At 46.3% G+C, this 27,863-nt stretch overlaps 1 pseudogene; it reads left to right on the forward strand.

The window, feature by feature from the left end:
- The first annotated feature begins 14,960 nt into the window (after positions 1-14,960).
- LOC116764026 lies at positions 14,961-27,205 on the forward strand (annotated as a pseudogene).
- The last annotated feature ends 658 nt before the right edge of the window (positions 27,206-27,863 follow it).

Genomic DNA, 27,863 nt, shown 5'->3' on the forward strand with positions numbered 1-27,863 from the left:
AATCAATGAGCTTTGACAAATATAATCTGGCTGGGTAAGATATTGATATTAGAGGAAGCTGGGTGAAGGGTATATGGGAACTCGCTGTACTATCTTTGCAACTTTTCTGCAAATCTAAAATCATTTCAGAATGAAAGCTTTATTTTTTTAAATGCTCACATTCTTTTACCCAGAATTTCACTTCTAAGATTTTATCTCAAAACTTATCAGAGATGTGGATGGACATTTACATACAAAGATATTGTGATACCACTTGTGATAATCATAGAAATGTGGAAATAAGTATGTCCAAGAATAGCATGTCGTTATAAGTTATAAAAAGGTATATATAACTTATACATATATATATATAACATATATATATAAGTTGTTATAAGTTATGGTACATCCAATGATGATAGAATGTGGTCAGAAAGAATCACACTATAATAATATTTATTGGCACTGAAAATGCTTACAATAAAGGTAACGTGAAAGAATTAGGATACAAAACTGTATATATTTTAAGCACAATATAATTCTTTAAATGATGTACATAAGCAAATACACCAATACATTGAAGGTAGTTATTAATGGGTCATATAATTAGAGTGAATCTAAGTTTCTTCTTAATACATTTATGCATATTATAAATTTTCTACAGTGAACGTATATGATGTGTAGAATCAGGAAAGAAGCCATCAAAAATCCCCAACCCATGGCAATTCCTCAAAAATTTAAACACAGAATTACCATATGACCCAGCAACTCTACTGTGAGGTGTATACTCAAGAGAATTGAAAACATGTCCGCAAAAAAAAAAAACTTGTACGTGAATGTTCACAGCAATATTATTTATAATAGCCAAAAAAATGAAAGCAATCCACATATCCACCAGGACAAATGCAATGTGGTATATCCATCCAATGGAATATTTTTCAACGATAATCAGGAATGAGGTACTGACATGTGCTATAACATGGATGAACCTTGAAAACATTATGTTAAGTGAAAGGCACCAGACACAAAATGACACTGATTGTATGATTCTATTCACACGAAATGTCCAGGATAAGTAAATCCATAGCGACAGAAAGTAGATCAGTGGTTGCCAGTAGGGCGTAGGGAGTGACTGCTAACGGGTTGGGGTGATGAAAACGTTTTGGAATTAAATAGCAATGATGGTTCCACTACCTTATGAATATACTAAAAACCACTGAATTATACACTTTAAAGGGTAAAGTTTGTGGTTTGTGGATTATCATATCTAAAAAAAAAAAAGAAAGAGAGAAAAAAATTCCCCTACCCAAATGCCACATTTCACTGCTTCTCATCATTTCCCTTTAAAAATTTATTTTCTTTACTTCTATTTATTTATTTTTTTGCGGTACGCGGGCCTCTCACTGTTGTGGCCTCTCCCGTTGCGGAGCACAGGCTCCGGACGCACAGGCTCAGGGGCCATGGCTTACGGGACCAGCCGCTCCGCGGCATGTGGGATCTTCCCGAACCAGGCCACGAACTCGTGTCCCCTGCATCGACAGGCGGACTCTTAACCACTAGTGCCACCAGGGAAGCCCTATTTTCTTTCCTTTTAAAAGATGCTAGGCTGGTAGAGTCCAGCTGCCGCCACAAAGCCAGACCTTTGTAGGCAGAGGAGGCGGCCATCTGTTTACAGGGTGGATGGAAGGTGACTGTGACCTGAAATCGCTCCTCGTTGGTTCCTTCCTTCCCACCGGTTAGTCCTCCCTCCCTCCCTTCCTTCACCTTCTTTCCCTCCCTCCCTCCCTCCCTCCCTCCTTCTCTCAGGCACTAGAGCTACACTGCCCAGGGGACCCCCCAATGAGGAGCTCATCCTTAGAGTTACCCTTTGCAATTGACACTCTCTCGTAAATCTCCCATAGAAAACACAAGTTTTCTGGGATTTTAAATGTAACACCTGTGTGGGAATTAACTGATCTGAGCCTCCCGACATACAACTGGCTGAAAGGGAAGGCCACACAGGAAACTTGCCAAGGGCAAAGGGAAGGGGAAGGTTCACAGCAAGCTGTGCCTCCTGGGATAGACAAGTGTTGGTGGGGTGCCAGGGCACTGGCGCTAGGAACCTTGGAGGAGGGAGGGAGGACAAGGGCATCAAGGCAGATACACTGACTTCCCGGTCCTGAGAAGGTAGGTCCACTTCTCAGCCTACTCGGGCCTGAGGCCCCTGACTGTGAACTCTCAGGCTTGGAGGCCTTTTACATGTCCTGAGTGGATGATGTTGCTGCCTAGAATAGCGGGAGCAGAAAAGGGGAGAGAAGAGGAACAGAAAGGGCTGGCAAAGCTCGCGATGGGTCCCTCCCCCAAACCCTTCCCCCCACAGCCCTGTGGAGGACTTGGCACTTAAGGATGCTCGGCAATCTCAGTACTTGTGTCCTCAGTCTGTTTCAGTTGAGCCTCTTGTTCTGCTGGAAACCCAAGGTCTCTGGTAGCCTTCCTAAGAACACAGGACGGGGCCAAGTATAAAGTAAAAAGAAGATTCAGTTTCGAAAAAGTATACTTGAAAATTTACCCAGTGGGCTACCTGAGCACCAGGTTTCGGGTAGAAGGTGGGAGTGGAGGGGAAACTCATGTGTCATGGTCAACAGTTCTGCCCATCTAGCCATCTCCCACTCCCTTCTTCTGGATACAGCGTCTCACTTTTCTGAGGGAGACCTCCAGCTCCCTCAATTCCCAGTGGGACTGTCAGCACAGGATCCAAACCTGCCAATGAGACTCTGTCTGGAGATCACACAAGGAGGCTGGCACTACCTCTGTCCAAAGGCAGCCTTCCTGTTCCTGAAAGTCTAGGTCCAATTTTCCTGGACTTCCTGAGGCCTCAAGGTCAACCCTTTCTTCAAGGTGGTGAGCTAGGATTCTTCTAATAAATGACCTCTTTTGGCTTGTATCAGCTGGACCTACACTGATAAGGTATGCCAAACATGATGCAATGGTACTAAAAATTCCCATTATTTACTGATTATCTACCATGTGCCAGGAACAGTGAGGGGGCCTGTCACATGTATTATCTAACTCCCTTTCCATAGAAGCAGAAACCAGGACTCAGAGGATTAATACCATGTCTACAGTTCCATAATTAAAGGAGATGGAAAGGGGATTCAGGTCCAGTTTGATCTAGCTTCCAAGTCTAGGCACACTCTCTTGTTCTCTTGCTCTCCTTTCTTCCTTCCTTCCCTCTCTGTCTCTTTTAGACTTGGACCTTGGGGCAGAGAGCTGAGTTAACCAAACTCCTCAGTTCCTGGCACTTGATCATCATTGGTCCACATAAAGCCCCTCTCTTGTTTCATTATCCAAGTTCTTCCCACCTCACCATATCACCTTCTCACTGCCCAGGATCATGGTTCGCAAGTGATAGGGTCTGGCCTCTCACTGACAGGCACTCCAGGTATTTGGGAGAATCTAGCCTCTGGGTTTCTTTATTTCCTTGAGAATCAAAATCCAGTTGGACCTGGGAAACTTTTCCTGTTGACTCTCCAGCACTCCCGTCAATTGGCCAAACTATCAGCCTTATTATGGGCTCAGGCCTGGGCTGGACTGAGATGTGGAATTAGTAAGAAAGGGAATGACTGAGTCTCTACTCTCAAGAAGTTTAAAATTCATACATCCATCTAGTCAACAAATACATATGGAGCACAAACTTCATGTGCGAGGTCCAAGGACAGAAAGATGAATGCAACAGTTACTGCCCTCTGAGAGATAAGAGCCTCCTCCACTAGCAGGAGAAGAAAATTAAGCAACAAGACTTGTGTCACAAGGCTGTGGTAGGAGAGATGCAGGAGAGGTGAACACGGAACCCAGGCCTGGGCATGGTGTGGCTCGTAACATAACCCCAGAAGTGATGAGGAAATAAGAAATATAAATCTATAAGTACATTTGTTTCTCCTTATCTGCCTCAGCATTGCACAATAATGGTGGGTGGATTTTTCATCAGACTTGGAGGGGAAATGTGGGATGGCTAGACTTAAAATGTGGACTATGGGGCATGCAGTAAATTAGATGTGGGGAGCCCAGAGGACACCTCAGACAAGGAAGCAGTCATCCTAGACTAGATCTGTCTAGGAACCAAGGGAGGCCTGCCTGCCCGTCAAATGGGACACAGATGTCCCCATATGCAGATGCCTTCACTGGAGAAAAACAGTGTGTCTAATATGAGTCCCAATCAAAAGACACAGTGCAGAAGGCTCTGCCCTGCAGGTAGGACCTCAGAGCTGGGCTGCTTCCCACACGGGATAGGTAGTAGTGGGGGCAGTTTAGCTAACAGTGCCCATTACAGGTCCCAGCACAGAGTAGGGCTCCAAAGCAAAGGTTTCTGTTCATTGAGGAATGTTCCAGTATTACAGCAGATCCCCAAATGGTGAGGGCTTCCTTGTGAGGTAGTAAGCTGCCTGCTATGAGAATTCTTCAGGCAGAGGCTACAGACCCTAAACAAAAGTGTTTTTCAAACTCTTGGTGATCTATTACACATGTACACAAACATTAGGCAAAAAAACAAGTTTCACAAATGATATAGGTAAATGATACTTACTCTTTCTTCCATGTAGTATGCCCTAATATTTTTATTCGATTTCATTTTTAATAAATGCTTTTAACCACTAAAACCTGGTTTCACGAGCCACAAATGGGTCGAGACCCACAGTTTAAAAACACTCCTATGCTAGTCAGCATGTTCGATTCCCTGACCTCCACAGTACTACCATTTCTCTTGACACCAGTGGGCACCTGTAGATGACTTACCCCATCAAAAGGGTGATTCTCTTAGAGCCGAGCAGGGACTAGAAGGGGAAGGTTCTGCTGACAGGTACAAGGGCTCCCTGGTACAGCTGCCTAGAGACCAAAGCCACCGATTCACCTAACCCAACAAATATTTATTGAGTACCTACTATGTGCTGGGCATTGTTCTAGTCTCTGTCCCATGAACAAGAGATTAAAAAGCCCTGGAACTTCCCTGGCGGTCCAGTGGTTAAGACTCTGCACTCCCAATGCAGGGGGCACGGGTTCAGTCCTTGGTTGGGGAACTAAGATCCCACATGCCGGGCGGTGCAGCCAGAAAAAACAAAACAAACAAACAAAACAAACAAAAACCCCCTGCCACGATGGCAAGAACATAGAGAAACTGGAACACTTGTACATTGCTGGTGGGAATATAAGATCGTGCATCCTTTGTGGAAAATGGTATGACGGTTCCTCAAAAAATTAAACATAGAATTACATGGCATATACCTACAATGGAATATCACTCAACCTTAAAAAGGAAGGAAATTCTGACACATGCTACCACATGGATGAACCTTGAAGACAATATGCTAAGTGAAATAAGCCAGACACAAAAAGACAAATATTGTATGATTCCACTTATGAGAACAGACCCAGAATAGGTCTACCTAGAATAGACAAATTCATAGAGACAGAGTAGGATGGTGGTTACCAGAATCTGGGGGAAGAGAAGATGGGGAGTTATTGTTTAATGGGTAGAGAGATTCAGTTTGGGATAATAAAAAATTTCTGGAAAAAAATGGTTCTGAAGAACCTAGGGGCAGGACAGGAATAAAGATGCAGACGTAGAGAATGGACTTGAGGACACAGGGAGGGGGAAGGGTAAGCTGGGATGAAGTGAGAGAGAGTGACATGGACATATATACACTACCAAATGTAATACCAATAGCTAGTGGGAAGCAGCCACATAGCACAGGGAGACCAGTTTGGTGTTTTGTGACCACCTAGAGGGGTGGGATAGGGAGGGTGGGAGGGGGGGAGATGCAAGAGGGAAGAGATATGGGAACATATGTATATGTATAGCTGATTCACTTTGTTATAAAGCAGAAACTGGCACACCATTGTAAAGCAATTATACTCCAATAAAGATGTTAAAAAAAATAAACAACAAAAAGTGTTCTGGGGCTTCCCTGGTGGCGCAGTGGTTGAGAGTCCGCCTGCCGATGCGGGGGACGCGGGTTCGTGCCCCGGTCTGGGAGGATCCCACGTGCCGCGGAGCGGCTGGGCCCGTGAGCCATGGCCGCTGAGCCTGCGCGTCCGGAGCCTGTCCTCCGCGGCGGGAGAGGCCACAGCAGTGAGAGGCCCGCGTAACGCATAAAAAAAAAAAAAAAAAAAAAAAAAAAAAAAAGTGTTCTGGAAACAGATGGTGGTGATGGTTGCAGAACAATATGAATGTACTTAATGCCACTGAATTGTACACTCAAAAATGGTTAAAATGGTAAATTTTGTGTTGTGTATCTTTTAGCATAATTTTTTTAAAAACCTGCCACATGGAACTTAGGTTCTAGAGGCACAATCTGGGGAAGAGCTCATTAACAAAGAGTAGCGCTAACTCTCCCCACCTCAGAGCAGGGGTCATAAACTACATCCGGGTTCTGCAGGATCTGGGTGGGGTGGTAGAAGGGGGTCAAGAGGCAGGAGGGCGGGCACAGGTTCCCACACATTCTCTTCACACAGAATATGTATTTTCAATTTCAAGCAAGTTCAGATAAAACTCTGGGAAAAAGGCCACCACATAGATTCATCAGTTGTAACAAACACATGGATCCAGCGGGGGATGCTGACGCTGGGGGAGGCTGTGTATGTGTGGAGGCGGGGGGGGGGGGGGGTACATGGGAACGCTTCCTCTTAATTTTGTTGTGAACCTGAAACTGTTCTTCAAAAAAAAAAAGTCTTTAGGGGAAAAAAAAGGCCACCACTACTTAAAAACATGTTTTTTCCCTAAACCACTGCCTTCCTTTTTCAAAATGACCACTGGTTGAGAGATGTTTCCATGAAGAGTGGGCAGGCAGGGACCACTTTGCAAGACGGGGTCCCCAGAGCACTTCCCAGGCGGGCGTTGGCTTCGTGAGGGGGATCTCATGAGGAGGCAGGGATTCGGGGAGCAGGAGACAGGCCTGGAAGGGTAGGGCTCTCAGAGCCCTTCTGGCCCTTCCCCTGGGCTGGAGTAGTCAGCTATCAGACCTCTGGCTCCAACTCCTCCCGAGGGCTGGGTTCTCGGCTGAGTCACCTCTGGTGGGGTATGGAAATGGCACCCAATTTTGGCCTTGGAAATCTTCGGTCCAAGTCCTGGCCCTGCCCTTTACAAGACACTTAAAGTCGCAGCCTGTTTACTTAGCTGTAAAATGGGGATGACCGATACCACCCGTCTCCCGGCATACGATGTGCCATGACTCTGCAGGGGGACACCCAGCACAGTGCCGGGCACAGAGGAGGCACACAGGGAGCTTTAGCGTTTGGGGCCCTAAAGCTCAGGAATAGGGTCTGCGGGCCCCAGCTGTGCCGGGGGACCCTGTGGCACTCCTATACCCTTGGACCTGCCAAGCCAGCCTGGCCAGTCCTAGCACTTGATGGGGTGCAGAAGGGGCACCTCGTGCATAGCCACCCCCAGAGCAAACAGCCAGGGAGAGCACTGGACTGACGAGACAGCAGTCCTGGGATGCCTGGAAATGCTGTGGAGCCAAGCCATGGTTTCAGGAGCTGGTCTCAGAGGAAGGAGGCCCTGGACTGCCACCCCGCCCCACAAGCCTTCCGCAAGTGGCCGTGCCCTGGGCTCCCCCAAACCCCATCCCCACATGCGACACTCCTCCACCTTCCACACTGGGCTTTGACTTGTTGAAGGCAGGGAGCCAACCTGCTCATCTCTACTCCTCCAGCACTGTGTGATGAATCAGCGGAGGTGGTGGTGGTGGTGACAATGAGTGGATGACCATCACTGAAGCTGTCTGGTACACAGCCCTTACCAAGGCTGTGGAATAGTTCTAAATGCCTCTCTTTAACTCAATTAAACTTCACAGAAGTCCTGGTAGGAGTGTACTATTGCCAAGATCCATATTTTTAATGAAGGGACCAAGGTGCAGAGAGTAACTAGTCAAAGGTAACACACAAAGCGACCAAAGCAGGACTTGAACCTGGAGCCTCAGTTTGCCCTTGTACAGCTACTTACTCCAAAGTTACCTGGGCAAAGGTGCTCTCTGCGGACTCCTCGTCCATGGCAGACGGAGCATCTTGGGAAGGAACTTTAGAAACCTCATGCCACCTTGCTAGGCATCCCCTCTGAGATGTCCCTGGCAGGGAGGCCATCCAAAGGCCATCCAAACCCTCCATTGACAGGGAAGACACAGCGCATCTTCCTCAAGCAGAACCTAGGCCTACTTCCCTCTAACTTGGGCCGCCCTCTGGACATACAGAATTTCCCCCTTTCACTCTCAGGAGACTCTTCAGGTGTTTGGACTCAGCTCTCTTCCCAAAGCTGATGGTCCTTGCCACATCACTCGCTGCTCTGTCCCCAGACCCTCTCCAACCTGATGACCTGCCCTGAATGTTTCCTTCTTTGTTAGTCTCCAGAAGCCTGCACCCCACACTGGACATCCACGTGTCCTAAGGAGCAGGGAGTGGAAATGGGCTGCACCCCCTCCTTTGTTCTGGGTTGGCACCTCCGGTGTGTGCCTGGGCTCTCTTGAGCCCCACACTCCTGGTCCACGAGGAGCCTGTGGAAAACCAGCCCCTTCAGGCCCCTCCATAAGCCCATCTCAGGCACCCCCATTACGCACTTGGATGATTAAATTTGTTGAACCCAAATATATTAAATTTTCCCTTATAAAATGTCCTCTTTTTCCACCCTGATAAGACTGTCTCAAATCCTGACTTTGTCACCCCAAAGCCATTTACTTGTCCCTCCCAGAGCTACATCATCTTTAGCTTAGAGAAGCCTACCTAGTGGGTCTTTATTGATTTAAATTTTAAAAATTGCTGAAAAGGACAGGTTTCAGTTTCCTTATCTATGTCGAAATCTAGGACTAATAAATGGATCTGTCTCTAGTTAGACTGCCTCTCCCTGGAAGTACTGATTCAGGGACGTGAGTCAACCTAGATGGGAAATGTGACAGCGGTTTTTGCCCCCGGGAAGAGGGTTCCACTAACATCTCCTCTACTGTCGGGAGCCTCATTTCATTCCATATGATGTTACTTTTTCTCCTCAGTTTGGGGACTATTCTCAAGGGAGGCAGAGTTGGAAGCAAATGGGAATTGGGCACCTTTTTTTCTCTCTGACATGAATAGTCTGTGCTTCCCCCCAGCAGAAGGCCTGTCTGCCTTGTTCCTCCTCTTGACTTCAATAAGGAAGCAGACAAGCAACCTTTGTGCTGGTTGGGATTCCTTTACAATCTCTTCTGATTCTGGACTTTGCTCCTTCTGGACGTTCTGACATGGGTGTATCACACACCAGGTATCTCGTGTACATGTGAGAAAACAGTAGGTTCACTGAAAATTTAAGCTCGTTGGTCTTCTTTTGCTGATGCCCTTTCTTCTCCCTGTTAAAATCATTTGTGATTTCATCATCGGAATCTAATTTCCACTAGTTAGAGTGCTTAAGCTTGAGTGGCTTTTCTCTACCCTTCACATTATATTCCTACAAAAAAAAAAAGAATTCCATTAGGCAGCTTCTCAGAACCACCACACCAAGCCCCAATTCATTTCTGGCCAAAGCCCCTGAAATCTTTTTTTTTAAATTAATTAATTTGTATTTTTGGATGCATCGGGCCTTCGTTGCTGTGCACGGGCTTTCTCTAGTTGTGGCGAGCGGGGGCTACTCTTCGTTGCGGTGCACTGGCTTCTCATTGCGGTGGCTTCTCTTCTTGAGGAGCACGGGCTCTAGGCGCGCAGGCTCAGTAGTTGTGGCTCGTGGGCTCTAGAGCGCAGGCTCAGTAGTTGTGGCTCGTGGGCTCTAGAGCGCAGGCTCAGTAGTTGTGGCGCACGAGCTTACTTGCTCCGTGGAATGTGGGATCTTCCCAGACCAGGGCCCAAACCCATGTCTCCTGCACTGGCAGGCGGATTCTTAACCACTGCGCCACCACCGAAGTCCCGCGAACCCCTGAGATCTTTTCAAAGACTTTTGGTATTGTTACTTTAGTTTATTGTTGTTATTCTCCCCACTGGGAGAAATTTCATCATTTTGTAGTCACAGGGCATTTGTAAATATCAGTACTAGAATTGTAATGTATTATGCATGCATACTATGTAGCAATCTATTGTTAAGACAGAAACCTCCTGGTGGTGTGACACACCACCAACCCCACTGCCTTCTACTTAAAGGTTGCTTTCTCAGATGATATGGAATAAATGATGTTTGTCTCAGAAACAGCTGGCTTTTGAGGTCCCCTTACTTATTGGAGCACCCCTGCAGTCACTCAGGGTAACTCACAGAAGATCTGGGGATCAGGTGGCCAGTGAGCCGCCAGGGGACAGGCTATGGAAGAAACAGAGACCTGGCTCTGTCTCAGTGAGTGGGCTGTCCTCAAGTAGTGAAAGCAGTGAAAAGGGTGGAACTCAGCTTCCAAGCCTGCCCCCCACTGCTCCCTAAAAGCTCACCACAGTCCAAGTCCCAGTGGTTTTGTCCTGCTCTCTGGTCATTTAGGCCACCCCATCCTCAGGTGGGGTCCAGATCAGAGTTCTCTCTCTACATCTACCTTCAGAATATCCGGGAGCCACTATCAAGAAGCTTTCAGATTGGAAAGAATTTATTCACAAATTCACACAGGTGAACAACGGAACCCAACAGTAACAGTAATGGAGGGGTTTCAGGCTATGAGGCTGACTAGGGCTGGGTGGGGAGGACTTGCCCGTGAACCTGAGATTACAGCATGCCTCAAACCCATGACTAGCCCTAATCAGGGGCAGTTCAACAGCACCTAATTTATGCAGAATCACTGAGGTTCTCATGAATACTTTTCCTGAAAAGTGAAACTTCAATGGCCAACCACTTTAAAGTGAAATCTTGCTAAAATGTGGTCCACTGCTCTCTAATGCTTTAAAAAAATGTCCTTTCCCCACATAAGTGGTCATTAGGAACATTCCCTAAGGAATAACGTGAACATTCCCTAGATAATAACGTGATTGTGTCCCCTTCTTACTGTTTCTCTATCCTTCCCCATGGCTTTTACTTTCCTGTTACCTACATGTCTCTCTCTGGAAAAGACCTACCACCACCCTTCCAGGCAATTTTCTTCTGCCGTGGGTTGAGACATCAGATAGCCACTTTTCTTAGCAAAGCGTACTAAGTAAATGTCAACAGGCTTTGAGGATCTCAGAGGGATAAAACACCTGGCTTAAATGCGGGGGTTTTGAGTTAGCTATTTCTGTGGGTTCGGTTTTCAGTAACTTCCAGTTCCAAAGGGAGATGCGGCTCCGAGACTCACTGCCCCCTGGAATGTTCCTTGTATGTATTTATCATCCATCCTCTAACCAGGAAGATGTTCCTGTCACCGCTATGCTGCATGCAAGAGCTCCCTGCTTTGCTTTTACTCTATTTGTTATCCATTAGCCCTCCCAGGTGAGCAGCTCCAGTGAGCCCCATGGGGCCTGGAAGCTTTGTCTCCATGAGAAGCCTCATCAAATGGGATGAGGTATACAGCCTTGTGACACTTCACACTGAGCCAGCATCTTTCTGAGGGGTGTATGGAGTGCTTTATAGACTTCAACCTCCTTCCACAGCACTGAGAAAGCACCTGTGGCCACTTTATGGCACAACCAACTGGGGCCCTGAAAGGAGACTCCACGGAGAAAGCAGAGCACCACCAGGTGGACCACACTGCTGCCAGTGCCATCATCTGCAGGCTCTTCGAGGCACCCAAAGGGCAACATGTGCACAGGGCCCCTTGGCTGTGTTCAGAGTTGTTCTGAGCAGTAATGATCTCACTCTGCATTTTTCACCCTGTGGGTTGTGACCCATTACTGGGTTGTGAAATCAGTTCAGTGGGTTATAACCAGCATTTTCCTTTAAAAAATAAATAGAACAGAAAATATCCAAATGCATCACACGTAGTGAGTGTTATTTTTACAAAATTTTTGTTTCAGTTTTATATATCTGTATGTAGGTGTGTGCGGTAGTTGGGACATAAGATATATTTTTCACTGGAAGTTTGAAATGCAGAGACCTAATGCACATCCATCCCGCAGCTACATCTTCCTGAGATCCATCCCTGCCACCTCCACCCTCAACTGGGAAGCCAAATGGAGTCTGTTCAGAGCCCTAAAACTGGCCTCACCTGGAAGGGACAGGAGTCGGGGAAGTCTTCTTGGAGGAAGTAGGGTTTACCAAGGCACAAGCAGGAATAGAGAGAGGGGGTGGCAGGGCAGAAGGATGGGACGTTCTAAAATGAGCAAATGAATAATTCATTCCAGGATCGCCTTCCCTCAGGAATGCAACATCTTCCATTATTTCTATTATACCTGTAGTTCTAAATGCAAATGCCTCTGGGAGAGTAGTGGAATGGCTTAATCTCTTACCAAAGGGTAACTGGTTGATATCAAGGGCCTGAAGAAAGCCAGAGTCTAAGAAACCATCAGTGGCAGAGTATGTGTGAAGCATGAGGGTGAACGGACGTCGGAAGATAAGACACTGCCCCCAACTGAATGTGCTGTCGGAGGATACTGATGGAGGATTAAGCTCTTCCGTCTGCAGATGTGGAAACCCTTGAGACCTGTGAGGAAAGGAAGTGACCCATAGTTATTATTCATCTTCAAGTGAGAAGACTGATTTTATTCCCCAACAGTTCTCAGCAAGGGGGCTATTAATACATGAGAAATAAGTGCTTCTCTGTCTCTAAGGAGGGAGGAAGTAGTGGACGCAGGCCTTCCCAGAGGTAGATGCTCGTGAACTTGGCCCTCTCCTGCCTTCTACACTCACTCTACGACTAGACCCATGGCTTTACCTACCTCCTTCACAGTGATGACTCCCGGAAAATCACCAAAGGCTCAGGCCTACAGATCCAAATACTAACTTGGTGTTTCCACCAGAAGCCTCCACTCAATAGTCCCAAGGACAATTATAACAATCTCTGGCCCACTGCCCACCCCCCCCCTTCCGATAGTCTCAATCCTGGCTCATCCTCCACCTACTCAAGCCGCCATTCAGGTCAGCACCCTGTGAGTCACCCCAGACTCCTCCCCCTCCCTCCTTGCTCCCCACCCAAGGTCATCATCTTGGCCACCTCTCCACTCTGCCTTGAATCTGCACAGCTCAATCCTCTCCAGCCCTCACTAGCGCAGGGGCCACCCACTGATCTTCCTGCAGCCTGTCATGGCCACCTCCAGCCCAGTGGTTCTTAACCAAGATAAGCAACACAATGACTTGGGGAGGTGTTTAAAATCTAGATTCAGACTCAGTACATCTGGCCAGGTTGAGAATGTATATTTTGCAAAAGTGCCCCAGGTGATTCTGATGTGTGCCCTTCATTAAGAACTACTGCCTCCTCCTCCTCATTATTAATAACAACAAAAACAACAATTAACATTTTTTGTGCACTTACATGTAATCCCTTGTGTAATCTTCATGACAACCTTGTGAGGTAAGAGCTATCATCTACTCCCATTTTACAATTGTTGAAACTGAGGCACAAAAGTCCCATGACTAGGAAGAGGGAGGACCAAAACATGACCCATTACTCCTAACCATTCTGCTCTCCACATACCGTATAGACTTGATATGTGGCTCCCTCCTTAACACTCTTTAAAGGCAGTTCTAGAAAAAGATGGCAACTTGGGGACACACTCATGACTTCCCTCTCTACCCAACCTCCCACCAACAGCTTCTTAACTCTAAAACACCTATCTTGATCAGGGTGGTGGATCCACAGTGTACACATATATAAAAACTCACTGAGATGTATGCTTAGGATTTGTGACTTTATGGTATGTTCATGACTCCTCAATAAAAAAGATCCTGAAAAAGTCACTTAAATAAGAAAAAGCCTAGCAAATGCGAAATAGGGAAAAACTTACATGCACAGAAGAAACTAGGAAGAAGCCATCACAATGCTGCCAATTATGAAGCCTCTAGAAGAAACACATTTAAGAACAGATTAAGAAAAGATCCCCAGGGACTTCCCTGGTGTTCCAGTGGTTAAGACTCCACGCTCCCAATGCAGGGGGCCCGGGTTCAATCCCTGGTCAGGGAACTAGATCCCGCATGCATGCTGCAACTTTAGTTGCAGGCTGCAACTAAAGATCCTGCACGCCACAATGAAGTTGTGTGCCACAACTAAGACCCTGGGCAGCCAAATAAATAAATATTGGAAAAAAGAAAAGAAAAGATCCTCAGAGCTAACCTACAGAAAATCATTAGAGGACAGCGGGCTTGGAGAGCGCACTGAGGGCACAGGCTAGAGACAGGACTCCCTGCAAGATGGAGAATGAAACCCCAGTATAGGCTGGCTTGGCTACAGTGGGGAGCATATGGCTGGGTGCTGTAACAGCCACAGCAGCAAGGACATAGGGGCTCTGAAGGTCCACAGGACTGTCTTTGGGCCAGAGACTGGGCGATGCCCCAAGTCAATGGCAGTGAGGGGCTTCTTCCTAAAGAGGCCCCATGTGATTTCTGTATCAAGAAGAAAGTCCAGGCTCACCAAACCTAGTTCCTGGTATATTTGGTGCTTATGAATACAAAGGGTCCCAATGGGGTCACCCGTGTTCCCAGCTCCCACTGTGCAGTCCAAGGGAGCAGGGCTTACAATGATTTTGCAGTCCATCCGAAAAGAACAAAGGAAATTCTGAGGAAAAAAAGTGTGAAGTACACCTTACCCTAGCACCTATTAGATATATTTAAAGAAAATGTGATCAGAACGGCACTGGTGCAGGAGCAGACAATTCAGTGGAACACACCAGAGAATTCTAGAGCAGACTCAGGTATATACATGGAAATATACTGTAAGACAGAGGTGTTATTTCAGATCACGAGAGCAAGGATAGGTGTTTTAATCATTAGTCACTTAGGGGAAAAAAAGTTAAATCTTTAACTCACAATCACCAAAATATGACAAATTCCATCCACATTTAAATGTAAAGCCTGTGAGGTGGGCCGCAACCTGGGCTCGCAGGGGCGCACAGGCCAGCACGGGCCGCTGAGGGAAGCTGGGCTCGAGTGGGAGCCGGGAGGGGCCTGGCAGGCAGGCCGGGCGGCGCAGGGCTCTGTCCTGCCCTCCCCCTGGATGTGGCATGTTGCCCTGGACCTCCCGGCAGTGGGGTGTGGGTGAAGAGCAGGTGCCAGGCCTGGGACTCTGGAGAGGAAGCCCTGGGGGAACCAAGAACACCCCACAGGACAGCCTTCAGCCCTGGTCCCGAAGGCCTTCCTGGACCAGAAAGAGCAGCTGCTGCCTTGGCCGCCCCCAGGCCTGGCTGCCGAGCGGTCCCCGGGAGCCCCAGTTCCCCACTCCCCACAGACGACCTGGGAGGTGGCCCCGTCAAAGATGACCCTGCTGGCATCCTGGGACCCCAACTATGAGGATCAAGCGGGACCTCGGCTGGTGTGGGGACCCAGCTGTGGGTCAGGCACCTCCTTCTCAGGCCGGACCTCATGCCATCCCTCATTCTGGCCTCTGTACAAGGCAGCCTCAGGCAGAGGCCTCAGGCCCATCTAGCAGGACATCAGAGTGGAGAGCAGGCACCCAGGGATGCAGTGTTCCCAGTGACACGCTGTGAAGACCTCTTTCTTTCTGACCCTCCACTGTCCTGTGGGCAGCATGCTCCCCTGCACCTGTCTCAGGCCCCTCAGCAGGTGATGGGCTCTCAAACTGCTGCTCCCACCCCCAGTAATGTCGCCCTGGGTCCTCCCCATCCCATCCTCTGGCTGCTCCACCGCCTGGCTCAGTGGGCCTGAGCTGATAGCCCTCACCGGCCTCCTGCAGGTGAGCCAGGGGGAGCCAGCTCCCCGGGGGCTCCCATGCCCCCTGCTGGCCCCCCAGACCCTGTCTCTGACCACCCAGGTGCCAGTGGTGGCCAGAGCTGTTCTCACGGCACAGACCTATCTCTCCCACGGGCCCCAGACAACCAAGGTCCATAGCCCCTCCGGGGGCAGAGTGGGTCCCCTACTTCCCCAGGCAGGTTCTGTTGACAATAAAACAGTGTTGGATTGCAAAAAAAAAAAAAAAAAAAAAAAAAAAAAAAAAAAATCCTAAAAAAACAGAGGAAACAAAGTATTAAAAGAGAATTTATTTAAATCTATAATTCTGTAGCAGAGAAAGCCTCTCCGAGCTTGACACAAAGACAGAAGCAAGGCCAGGCCTACAGATTCAAACACCAAAGAGTTCTCTCTACCAGGAGACTCCAACAACAATCCCTAGAGGAATTATAACAGTCTCTGCGCCTGACCCCTAACCCCTTTCTTCCTGTATTCCCGATTCTGGTTCTTCCTCCACCTGCTCACTCTGCCATATAGGTCAGCACCCTGTGAGTCACCCCAGACTCCTCTCCCTCCTTCTTCACTCCCCCACTCAAGATCACCACATCTTGATCACCTCTACTCTGCACAGCTCCATCCTCTCCAGCCTGGCCCTGACTGTGGGCCTCATCTTGCCACCTTGGTACCAGTGCAGGGGCCACCAATGGGCCTCCCTGCTCCCAGTCATGGCCACTCCAGCCCAGTCGTTTGGAAAGCCTAGACAGACTACCTCGATTGCATGGACATTTCACTTTTACAAATGCTTAAATAGTGAACAAAACTAAATGGCAAATGACAATCTAGGATAAAATATTTGTAATATAAAAAAGACAAAGAGTTAATAGACTGAATATTCATCAAGTACCCTTATCAATCAGTAAGACAAAAAGAATAAACCACACTAAATAATAATAATAAAATACTGCACAAATAAAACGAAAAAAGAATATTCCAATTGAAAACTAAGTATATAATCAAACAATTTGTCAAGAGAATTACCAATGACTAATTGGCCTATAAAAAAATAAAAGTCCAAGTGATAAAGTAATAATAATAAAGAAAAATAAAGCAGTAACAACGAAACACTATTTTGCTTATCAAATTTGCAGTTAAAAATAATAATAATACCTAGTATTGGGAAGGATGTAGTGAAAGAGACACTCTCATAGGACTGGAGAGCCTAAGTTGATATATCCTTTCTGAAAGGCAATTGGGCAATATGTACCAAACCCGCTGAAAGTGCGCATATTCTTTGATTCTACTTAAAGACTATAACCTAAGCATAAAAATAGCATGTGCACAGTGTCGGTATTATATATCGGCCACCACTGTCAGTAACCTAAAGGGGCAATAACAAGGGATTAGTTAAATCATGGTAGGTACACAGTGAAATACAAGAGATCTTTAGTTTACTGACAAGGAAAACTGTCCACAACTTATCGCTAAGTATAAAAAGCAAGACAAAGAACAGAATGTACCACATGACATTTATGTAATGAAATGTGTGTATTTATACCCATATATGTGCACAGAAAAAAGATCTTAAAGGATGTAACCAAAATAGTAACAATGTATATCTCTGACAAGTGTTAATATGATTCATTTTCTTCTTTATTCTCCTTTGTGTTTCCTACTTCTTTTACAAGAAACATGCCAGTGTGATACAGACCTCTCTCCCTTCCATCACCTGGTCCAGAATTCCCATTTGGCTCTGAGGGTCCACATCCCTTATATGTAATATACAGTTGGCCCTCCTTATCTGTGAATTTAACAAGCCAAGGACTGAAAATATTCAAGAAAAAAAAATTCCATGAAGTTCCCAAAAGCAAAACTTGAAATTGCCCCCTCACTAGCCACTATTTACATAGCATTTACACTGTATTTACAGCTATTTAAATAGCCTTTACATTGTATTAGCTATTATAAGTACTCTAGAAATGATTTAAAGTATACTGGAATTCCCTGGTGGTCCAGTGGTTAGGACTCGGCACTTTCACTGCCATGGCCCGGGTTCAGTCCCTGGTTGGAGAACTAAGATCCTGCAAGCCTCGTAGCGTGGCCAAAAAAAAATACCGGTATATGGGAGGATGTGCATAACTTATATGCAAATACTACACCATTCTATACGGGAGACTTGACCATCCATGAATTTTGGTATCTCCAGGGGTGAAGTCGGGGGGAAGATCCTGGAACCAATCCCCAGATATGAGGGAACAGTTATGTATATTTCTGTGCTACTATAACTTTTCAAACTTAATCTTGTCTCCTCGATTCTCTTGACTGTGGGTATGGTCTGTGTCTTACATTTCTTTTGTGTTCCTCTCAGTGCCTAGTACATAGCAAGTTTCCAGCAAATGGCCCAAGAATGGGTATGTCACTTTGCGCCGGTGCCTCTTAGGCTGCCCAAGCATGGGCTGACTGGCTCCACAGGTGTAGCATCCAAGCCTGGTTCCAGGCCAGGCTTGAGGCTGTGTGTTGTGAGCCACCTGTCAATCTGATCCTGTGAAGATGCCTATTGTTGCTGCTAATTACTGCTGAGTGATGGGGCTGTTTGTTTAAAGCACAGCTTACTACTCCCACACTCAGAGGCAAAGCCAATCCTATGGCATCCTATAATTAATAAGTATTTCCTCTGGTGAAAAGTTGGCTTTGATCCAACAGATCCCTTCCCACTTCTTCTGCCATCCTCACCCCATTTACAACTTCCCATCTGTTGGAGGCCTCCTATGGAGAAGTACCCACTTCATCCAAACTATGGGCCTAGTCAGAACAGCCCTGTGTCCCTGGTGTCCCAAAACGGACTCACCAGCTCCTTCTTGTCCTCCTGGATGATAAAGTTTGCTCTCATGTCTAAGCAAATCTACTATCCAAGCTGCCCAGACTGTAGGCCCAGAGGCTGAAAGAGTCCTAAGAGACCACTGCAGGAGTGACAGGAGAATTTTTTCGTGTAAACTCAACAAGTAAATTTTCATGGTTGTCCATAATCTCTGCCCTCAGTACTCATTTCAGTTAAACCCTCTGAAGAAAAAAATACAAAAGCCACTGGAAATGTCAGAATCAAAGAGAAGGACCAGTTGACTGCTTTTTTTTTTTTCTCTTTGTACAGATATAAACAACCCCTGGTGCTCCCAAGGTTCTGGAAGAAGCAGAGAGAGGAGAGAAGTCCTGGAGCACTTGCCGTGAGCACTTGTGAGAGGCCAAGCTTAGACTGCTACCATGGGAACCTTGAACTAGTACTTTACAGCCCTATGCCTCAGTTCCTCATCTGTAAATGGGATGATCACAGTGGAACTTGCCTCACAGACTTGTTGTGAGGATTAAATGAGTTAATGGGTGTAAACCACTTAAAACGTGGCAAGCTACAGGTGAGTAAGTCATAAGTGTTTGCCCCTGTTAACAAAAACGGAGAGTGTCATGGTGACAGCCGCATGCTGGGCACCGTCTGCCCTCCTGTAGCCCAGGAGTTCTCACCTCAACACTACTGACATCTTGGGCTGGATAACTCTTTGTTGTGAGCAGCTGTCCTGTGCATTCATTGTAGGATGTTTAGCAGCATCCTTGGCCTCTCTCTATCCACTAGATGCCAGCAGCACACCCCACCGAACCCCCTCACCAAGTTGTGATGACCAAAAACATCCCCAAACGTTGCTAAATATCCCATGCTGGTGCAGATGGGGGCAAAATCACCCCTGTTTGAGAACCACTGACATAGCGGTAAGTTGCAGACAGTTTTGTCTGTAAACTAACGGATCTCTTGTATTTCACTGTGTACCTACCATCATTTAACTAATCCCTTGTTATTGCCTCTTTAGGTTACTGACAGTGCTGGCCAATATATAATTCTGACTCTGTGCACATCCTTATTTTTATCCTTAGGTTATAGTCTTTAAGTAGAATTGTTAGATCAGGTTGATTCCATTGTCTCCACTGCCATGGAGAAGCCATGCCACATACTCTGACCTCCCACTTCTGTGCAGGTCCGGGGTGGATCCAGGCCTAGAAGCCCCACATTGATGTCCCTTGCAGTTAGATGTAGGAGCTTCAGGTGGGGAAGTAAAGAGTAGCCAACTGCTTCTCTAGGTGGCTGCCATTTTCTCTTCTTGTAGATAGAATAGGAAACTGGAATCTGGGCAGTCTCCTAGTTGTTAAGTACCCTCGCCCTTGAGAGACCAACAGGGTACAGAAAGAAAAGGAGTCCAGGGGCTGAATTCTCTGGCAGCTTGTGGCTGTGGCCTTAGTAATAGGGCGTAGCATGGTTACCAAGACTCCTGGGAGCGCAGTCCAACCCAGAGAGAAGAAGGCTAGATAGGATTCAGAGATAAAGCCCTGGCCACCACAAAGAAAACACCCTTACCTAGTGAGGTCTCTGGGCACAAGAGGTGGGGCCCTTCTCTTCTCAGGAAACAAGTGGGCTCTGTACTTGATTATGAAAAGAAGCACGCTGCTCTCTTCATAAAATAAACTCCTAACCATTTAGCACTACTGAAGTTTAACATGCATTTATTTTGACCCAGCAGCTGCACTGCTACAAATGTATTCTATGGATATTTCAGCACAGGTACACAGCATATACACAGGGACTGTGGTGTACTAATTTAAAGTTTAGGCTTGGGACCTGATGCCTGATTCAAATTCCAGACCTAGTACTACCACACATGTGACCATGGGAAAGTTACTGACCTCTTTGTGGCTTAGTCCCTTTATTTGTGAAGCAGGGGCAATAACAGGGCCTATATCTCATTGGGCTGTTACAAGGGTTATGTGACTTACCATATACTAAGAACTATGTCTGTGATCAGTAAATGCTAGCTATTATTATGTTCACTGTGCCCTTAATTGGTAATAGCTAAAAATCTGAAAATTTAGGCCAATCAACTGGTTAAACACATGTGGTACATCCATTCTATGGAATACTGGGCATCACTGAAAGAAATAAAGTCAAATTATATCTACTTAAATAATAGAATTTATTTAACAATAAAGGTCAAATTGTTAAATAAAGAATCAAAAGAGTTGCAGATAAGTACCTGTAGTTTGAGATTATTTGTATATAAAAAGAGCTACACAGAAATAAATACATGTCTTTATCTGCATAGGAAATTTCTAGAACACTCAAGAAGGTGTTAGCAGTAATTATGCCTAGGGAATGGGAATGGATGACTGGAGAACTTCTGCTTTCTCCTTCAGTATTTTTAGAATTTCCTACTATGAGCCTTTATTTTTTAAAAAATAATATTGTTTTTTAAAAAGAATAAATCTATATTTACTTCTATGGAAACATTTTTAAGATACATTGTGAAATCTTTTTCACAAGTGGCAAAATATGAATGGTACAAGCAACAGGAAGAAATCTCAGTTCACAAATTCAGGTGAGCAAGAAACCAAACTTTAGTTTCTATAACTCAACTCAATGTTTATGGTAAGTTTCCATCCTGCCAACAGGCAACTTAATTCTAGGTGTGTCTGAACCCTGAGAAGTGCCAGACATGGGACACAGGAAGCGGCTGTGAAGGTGGCTGAGGCCAGGTCTAGCAGCCTCTGCTGCTCTGTGCCACTGTGGGCAGCGAGGAATCTAGGACCAGGCTACCTGCATCCCTACAGCTTGGTCCCACCATGTGGCCACCGCTCTCTGGGACCTTACTCCTGCCTGCCCAGGTGAGCTGCTTGAAGGCAGGGTGGGACTCCAGAGACCACAGATCTTTCTCCCGTGTCTCCTGCCCCCAACCAGTCTGGGGGATGGGAAGGCTGCAAAGAGTTGGGGGTCTTGCCACTTCGGGTGAAATCCTTCTTCCATCTTGTTTCTAGTCAAAGTATTCAGACTGTGCAAGAGGATCCTTTTCCTTCGATGAGCTATTCTGCAAATCCTGAAGTTTCCCTAAGTGTGTAAGCTTTTGATACACAAAAGCCAGAGACACCTGAAGGCTGATTCCATTTTCTAATCTGGAGAGCTGGTTCAAGATGAAATAAGCTCCACGAATGTGAGAGTGGAAAAGGGGAAAATCCAGGGAGGAAAAAAGAGATAATTTTTCAAATATTATGCAAGCCATACACATGTGTAAAAGCAGAGCAAAAAGTCTGAACATTTCCACCAAATAGTTAACCAACCAGTACCTACCAGTAGTGTAAGCTTTAAGACAGGGGAAGGGGTGGAAGAGGAGCTTTACCTTTTTATTTACCTTTTTATTATTATTTACCTTTTTATTCTATGTATTTCTGAACTGCTTGGATTTTTTAATGATGAAGCTATATTCAGTATTGCTTATATAATCTATTATTTTAAATAGATAAATACCCATACATTTTTTGCCTCCAGGCTGGAGACGGAAGGTGATGAAGGTCACACTTGTCTGGCCTGCTGGTGGGCAGAACCTTGGGAAGCTATCTTCATGAGCGGTTGGGAGGCCTGTTGAGAAATAACTCTTTCTAAAGGAAGAAGGAAATAGGTACAATGAGCTGACCCAGAGACCAAAGTTTTGCTCTGTGGAAAGGAGGAGGTAATTCTGAGCCAAGGTGGTAACTGTGATTTAGACATACCTGTCGAGCCAAAGCCAATGGCTCTATAAGGCAATGGCGGCACTAGAAGCCCCATAGCCCTGCTCTGATAGTGGAGCTGGCTGACCTCATGCCAAAATGTCAGTGACTCCTAGCAGGGGCGGGGTGCCTGATGGGTGTGGTAATGTCCAGCAGAACTGATAGCTCCATGGGGTGTGTCAGGGGCAAAGGTTGCAGAGCTGGAGGAGGGGAAAGGATACCTAGGGGTGGGGGTAGAAGGTAGGGGGTTAAACTGCCTAACCTTATCCACCAGCACATGGGAGACACACACCTCGGGGATGCCCAAAATGCTCATGGGGTGAGCGAGTGGGAACTAGGCAGGACCTGGGATCCTGCACTGGCAGGTAGGAGCAAGAGTCGGAGACATACTTGGATGGGCTCTAATGATGTGATAAATGCACACAAGTCCAGCTGTGTGCACAGGTGAGCAGCACAGGAGACAGAGCCACAAAGCCTATGTGCGAGAGGTCAGAGAAGGTCTCCTGAGCCAGCTGACACTGGTAACTCAGAGAGGATGGGAAGAGTAGAAGACATGAGGAAGTGTGTATGCAAAGGCCAGGAACTGTGAGAGAGTGAGCCGGGATTTGGGGGAACTGAAAGCAGCTTGGGCTGAATACAGGGGAAGAGCAGATGAAGCCACAAAGGTTGTGTTCCATGGTAAGGAATTTGGACTTTATACTACAGGCAGTGGTGAAGCTCAAAAGGGCGTTTTAAACAGGGAAATGAGATGATCAATACCAGGAAAGCTTTCTCACCACCACACTCCCGCCACTTCTAGCTAACTCCCACCCAGTTGTACAGTCTGGGTGTTGTTTCCTTCAGGAAGTGTTCCCTGGCCACCCATTGGTCTTAGCTAACCCTCAGTTAAGGCTTCTAGGGGTTCCCAAGCACCCCCCCGTTTCTCTCTATCACACTGTGTCATGATTCCCTGTGTCCTGTATTTTTTTTCTCTCATACACTGTGAGTGCTGGAGGCCAGGGACTGTTGTCTGTTGTGTTCTGTGTTGTATTCCCAGCACCCTGCACAGTGCCTGGCATAGTAAGAACACAATATGTATTTATTTAATGAAAAAAACCCACAAAACCTGTGAGAAGGTATCTTGAGATTTCCAGCCTGAGCTGTAAAGTATAGGTTGGAAAGGGAGGACAGGGGATCAGGGAGAGGGTTCTTGCAATAGTTTGAGTGAGAAATGATGAGGGCCCGGTCCTAGGCAGTGGTGGCGGAACTGGAGAGCAGGGAGTGCTTGGGAAAATATTTAGGGGCCAGAACTGATAGGTCTGGGTGATTAGATGATGGAAGTAAGGGGGCCAGATAAGGGGAGTTCCTGGGCTTCTGGCTTAACTAGTTAGGTGGATGAAGGATGAACCAGGACTGGCTATGTGTGGAGGAAGATGATGCAATCAGTTTAGACCTGTTGACTGTGACATGCCTATAGGGCATACAGGTGGAGAGGTACCAGGGGCAGCTTAAATCACAGAACTGGAGCCCAGGACAGATATCTGGACTAAAGATAGAGATTTGGAAGCTTTCAGCCTGCGGGTGATGGTTAAAGACCAGGGAGGGGATAAGATCACCCAAGGAGCGAAGGAGCAGGTGAAACAAGGAGGACACCCACCTATAAGAAGTGGGCTGAGGAGGAGCTTTGGAGAGAAAAGGAGACATGAGAGAGGAAGAGAGAAAAGAGAGCAGTAGCACAGTTGCTGGGGGAGAAGGGGCTTCAAGAACTAGCGAACAGGTCCAACAATGTGGAGAAACTGAAAACCCACCCAGGCCCCTCCTTACAGTTGAGAAAAATGAGGCACAGGTAGGCTGACTGAGGTGTTCGAGCCCACAAGCTATCATTGCCCATGATCACATAGATCAATTATGATCTCTGGACTCCTGGGGGATCCCGAAGACCCTTCCAGGGCGGTCAGAGAAGTAAAGACTATTTTTATAATAATACCAAGACTTTCTATAGTATTCACTTTGTTAACATTTGCACTAGTACAAAAGCAACAGTAGACAAAACTGCTGGGGTCTTAACGCAAATCAACGAAGTCATATTCTTCACCCCCAAGCACTTATATTTTAACAAAAAGGCCAACTTCACATAAGAATGTCTATAATGGAGCAATAATCATTAATTTTATTAAAACATGACCCTTGAGTGCATATCTTGTTATTAGCCTTGCACAAAGCACTTCTGCTGCATACTGAAGTACTGGATACATTTATGTTATTGTTTGCATTGAGAGCTAAACTACCTGCTTTTTTTTGTGGAACACCATTTTTATTAGAAAGAACAATTGACAAACTATGATAATTCAGACTTGGGTATTTAGCAGACATGTTCTTGAAAATGAATGAAGGTGAACTCGTCAAATCAAGAAAAACTGATAGTATTTTTTTACCAACCATAACATTTGAGCTGTCAAGTGAAAATCAGGATGAGCCTGACAGCTTCCCAATACCTAGACTTGGTGATGAAATCAGTGATAATATTAACAAATGTGGTATTATGAACGGAACTGTGTCTACATTTGGAAGATCTGCATGAATCACTGAGCCATTATTTTCCAATGACCAATGCATGCTGTTACAAAATCAGTCATGAATAAAAGGCCTATTCAAAGTGCAAGACAAACCAATGGATTTTTTTTTTTTTTTTTTGGCGGTACGCGGGCCTCTCACTGTTGTGGCCTCTCCTGTTGCGGAGCACAGGCTCTGGACGCGCAGGCTCAGCGGCCATGGCTCACGGGCCCAGCCGCTCCGCGGCATGTGGATCTTCCCGGACCGGGGCACGAACCCGTGTCCCCTACATCGGCAGGCGGACTCTCAACCACTGCGCCACCAGGGAAGCCCAAAATCAATGGAATTTAACACAGCTGACTATGAGAAATTCATTGACATGGTTTCAGATCTCACATTGCAACTAACCTTTCAGAAACTGCCATCTGTCCAGTTTTGGTGACATATCAAAGAAGATATCCACAATTATCTGAAAAGGCTATTAAAGTACTCCTACTGAGCTGGAAAGCCACAACTAAAGGAGTCCTGGAGCTGGAACTAAGGAGCCCTGGAGCTGCAACTAAGGAGCCCACGTGCTGCAACTAAGGAGTTGGCGAGCCACAACTAAGGAGCCCGCCTGTCGCAACTAAGACCTGGTGCAACCAAATAAATAATAAAATAAATTTAAAATAAAATAAAATAAAATACTCCTACTTTTTCCAACTACAAATCTGTATGAAGCCGAATTTTATTTATCTACTCCAACCAAAGCAAGATATCACAACAGACTGAATACAGAAGCAGGTATGAAGAATTTCCCTGGTGGCACAGTGGTTAAGAATCCACCTGCCAATGCAGGGGATACGGGTTTGAGCGCTGGTCTGGGATGATCCCACATGCCGCGGAGCAACTAAGCCCATGCGTCACAACTATTGAGCTCACGTGCCGCAACTACTGAAGCCCATGCGCCTACAGCCCGTGCTCCGCAACAAGAGAAGCCACCGCAATGAGAAGCCTGCACACCGCAATGAAGAGTAGCTCCCCGTACGCTGCAACTAGAGAAAGCTCGCGCGCAGCAATTAAGAACCAACGCAGCCAAATAAATAAAATAAATTGTAAAAAAACAAAAAACCAGAAATATCCTCCCTGCTCCAGACACACCTGGCACCTAAAATTTCACCATTAGAGGTCCTTAAAGTAACTCAATAGGTCTCTAGGAAAACAAAAAGACCTCTTGATTCAGGGTAGGGGTGGGGGATTAGTGAGAAGTCACAAAAGAACAAACCAGTGGTAGGCCTTGAATTCCTAGATTAAAGGCTTAGAGGTAGCAATCCAGTGGGAAGAGGAGTGGGGGTGGGGAAGTGGGAGGGTTGAGAGTATCTAAAGCCATTTTTCATAGTGAATACAGGGTTTTTAATTACACTGAATATTTATTTGGGGCAGCTTTGGCAAGGGATTGATAGAGATCTGGGATGCTAAAGACTCCCCTGTAAACCACCCCTTGACAGTAACACTGCAACAAGAGAAACAATCAGAGCGCTAAGACCTTAGAAACCAAGACACAAGAGTCCCGGACTTGGGGGGTTGGGGGAGAATACCAAATTCAATTCCCTCCCCTCTTAGTCACTCTGCTTGTCAGGGGCAGGCAAACACCCCAAGGCTGAGCTGAGGAATATCCAAGAGGGTCTTGAGTCCTCAGAATTCTCGGCAGGGTCCCCTCCCTTGTGGAGGCCTTGGATGGAAGTGCAGGAGCTGGGGCCAAGAAAGGCAGCAAAAGGGCAAAATAAATTGTGGGCTGATTGTCCAGTCACATGATGAGATCTCACTGCTTCTTGTCACGTAATTTCTTTTTCCCTCCTCCTCTGGTCTCTCCCTCTCCTCCTTTCCCCTCCCTTTGTTCTTGATTTGGTTAAAATAGATGCAAACTCTGGTCTTTTCTATTTTTAATACCTAGCCATTACATAATCTACGCTGTAATTGCTGACTTGAAAAACTATTGGCAACAGTAGAAAATCCCCAGAGTTTTAAACAGGAAAAGGATTATTACAGCACAAAAGCCTTTGGCAGTTTTACTGACTGGTAAACCGTCTGTAGTCCTCACTTGCCAGTGGAAGTCACGTGGGCCTTGGGAAACACTCTCCCCATCTCAGGGAAAGCAGGCTGGGGGAAGGGATGAACCACAGCTTCATCTGGGAGGAGGATGCTTTGTTTGGCGAGTCAGGGGTTGGGATGGTGTACTGGAGCTCCTGCTGGGCCCAGCCCACAGCGGGAGGCAGGAAGGAGTGAGCTTCAGGATATCCGCCCCCTCTCTTCCCAGGGGCCACTTTTTACTGCGTCTGTTTCTTGCTAGAGAGTCAAGTCTCCAGCATCCCCAACCTCTCCCTCATCAACTTCCTGGGCCTTCCTACAGCCTCCAACACATTTCTGGGCAAGCCTGAGTGAGGGTGGACTATCTCAGTTAAATAGATCATTTTATAAACACAAAGGAGCAAGGAAGACTGCTTGTTAATCACACACATCTGACCCACTCCTCTGCAAGGCTTTCCACATATTAAGTCAACAACCACACTATTTAATTCTTCAATAAAATGACCTTATAACAATATAGCACTAGAGGTTTGATTTAACTAACTCATTAAGACAAAAATTCTCTTTATATGTGTTGGGGGTGTGGGTAGTATAGGAGATACAAAGGGGACAGGGACAGCTTTCCCTGATTTTGCCAATTCTGCCACAATCTTAACCCCAATAATCAAGGAGGGTCAGTCCAATCTGGGTAACATATATGTGACAGTTCATTCAATACATGTTTGCTGAATGCCACACGCTGAACTAGTTGTGGGGATATAACATTGAGTAAAATCACTGCCCTAGTGGAATTGCCAGGTCAGTGAGGAAGACAGACATTAATCAAAATATTACATAAACATATCATTACTAACTATGATGAAGGGTTAGGTAAAAGTATAGGGCACTAGGGGCATTTAGAACAGGAAGATCTGATAGGGTCTGAGGGTTCCTAGATACCTACGGACTTCAGGGTTCTTTTAATTCAGCACCCTATCTTCCTTCCCATTCCCCTTGCTCCCTCCCTCCTTAC

This window comes from Phocoena sinus, chromosome 13 (assembly GCF_008692025.1).
Source record: "Phocoena sinus isolate mPhoSin1 chromosome 13, mPhoSin1.pri, whole genome shotgun sequence".
NCBI lineage: Eukaryota > Metazoa > Chordata > Mammalia > Artiodactyla > Phocoenidae > Phocoena > Phocoena sinus.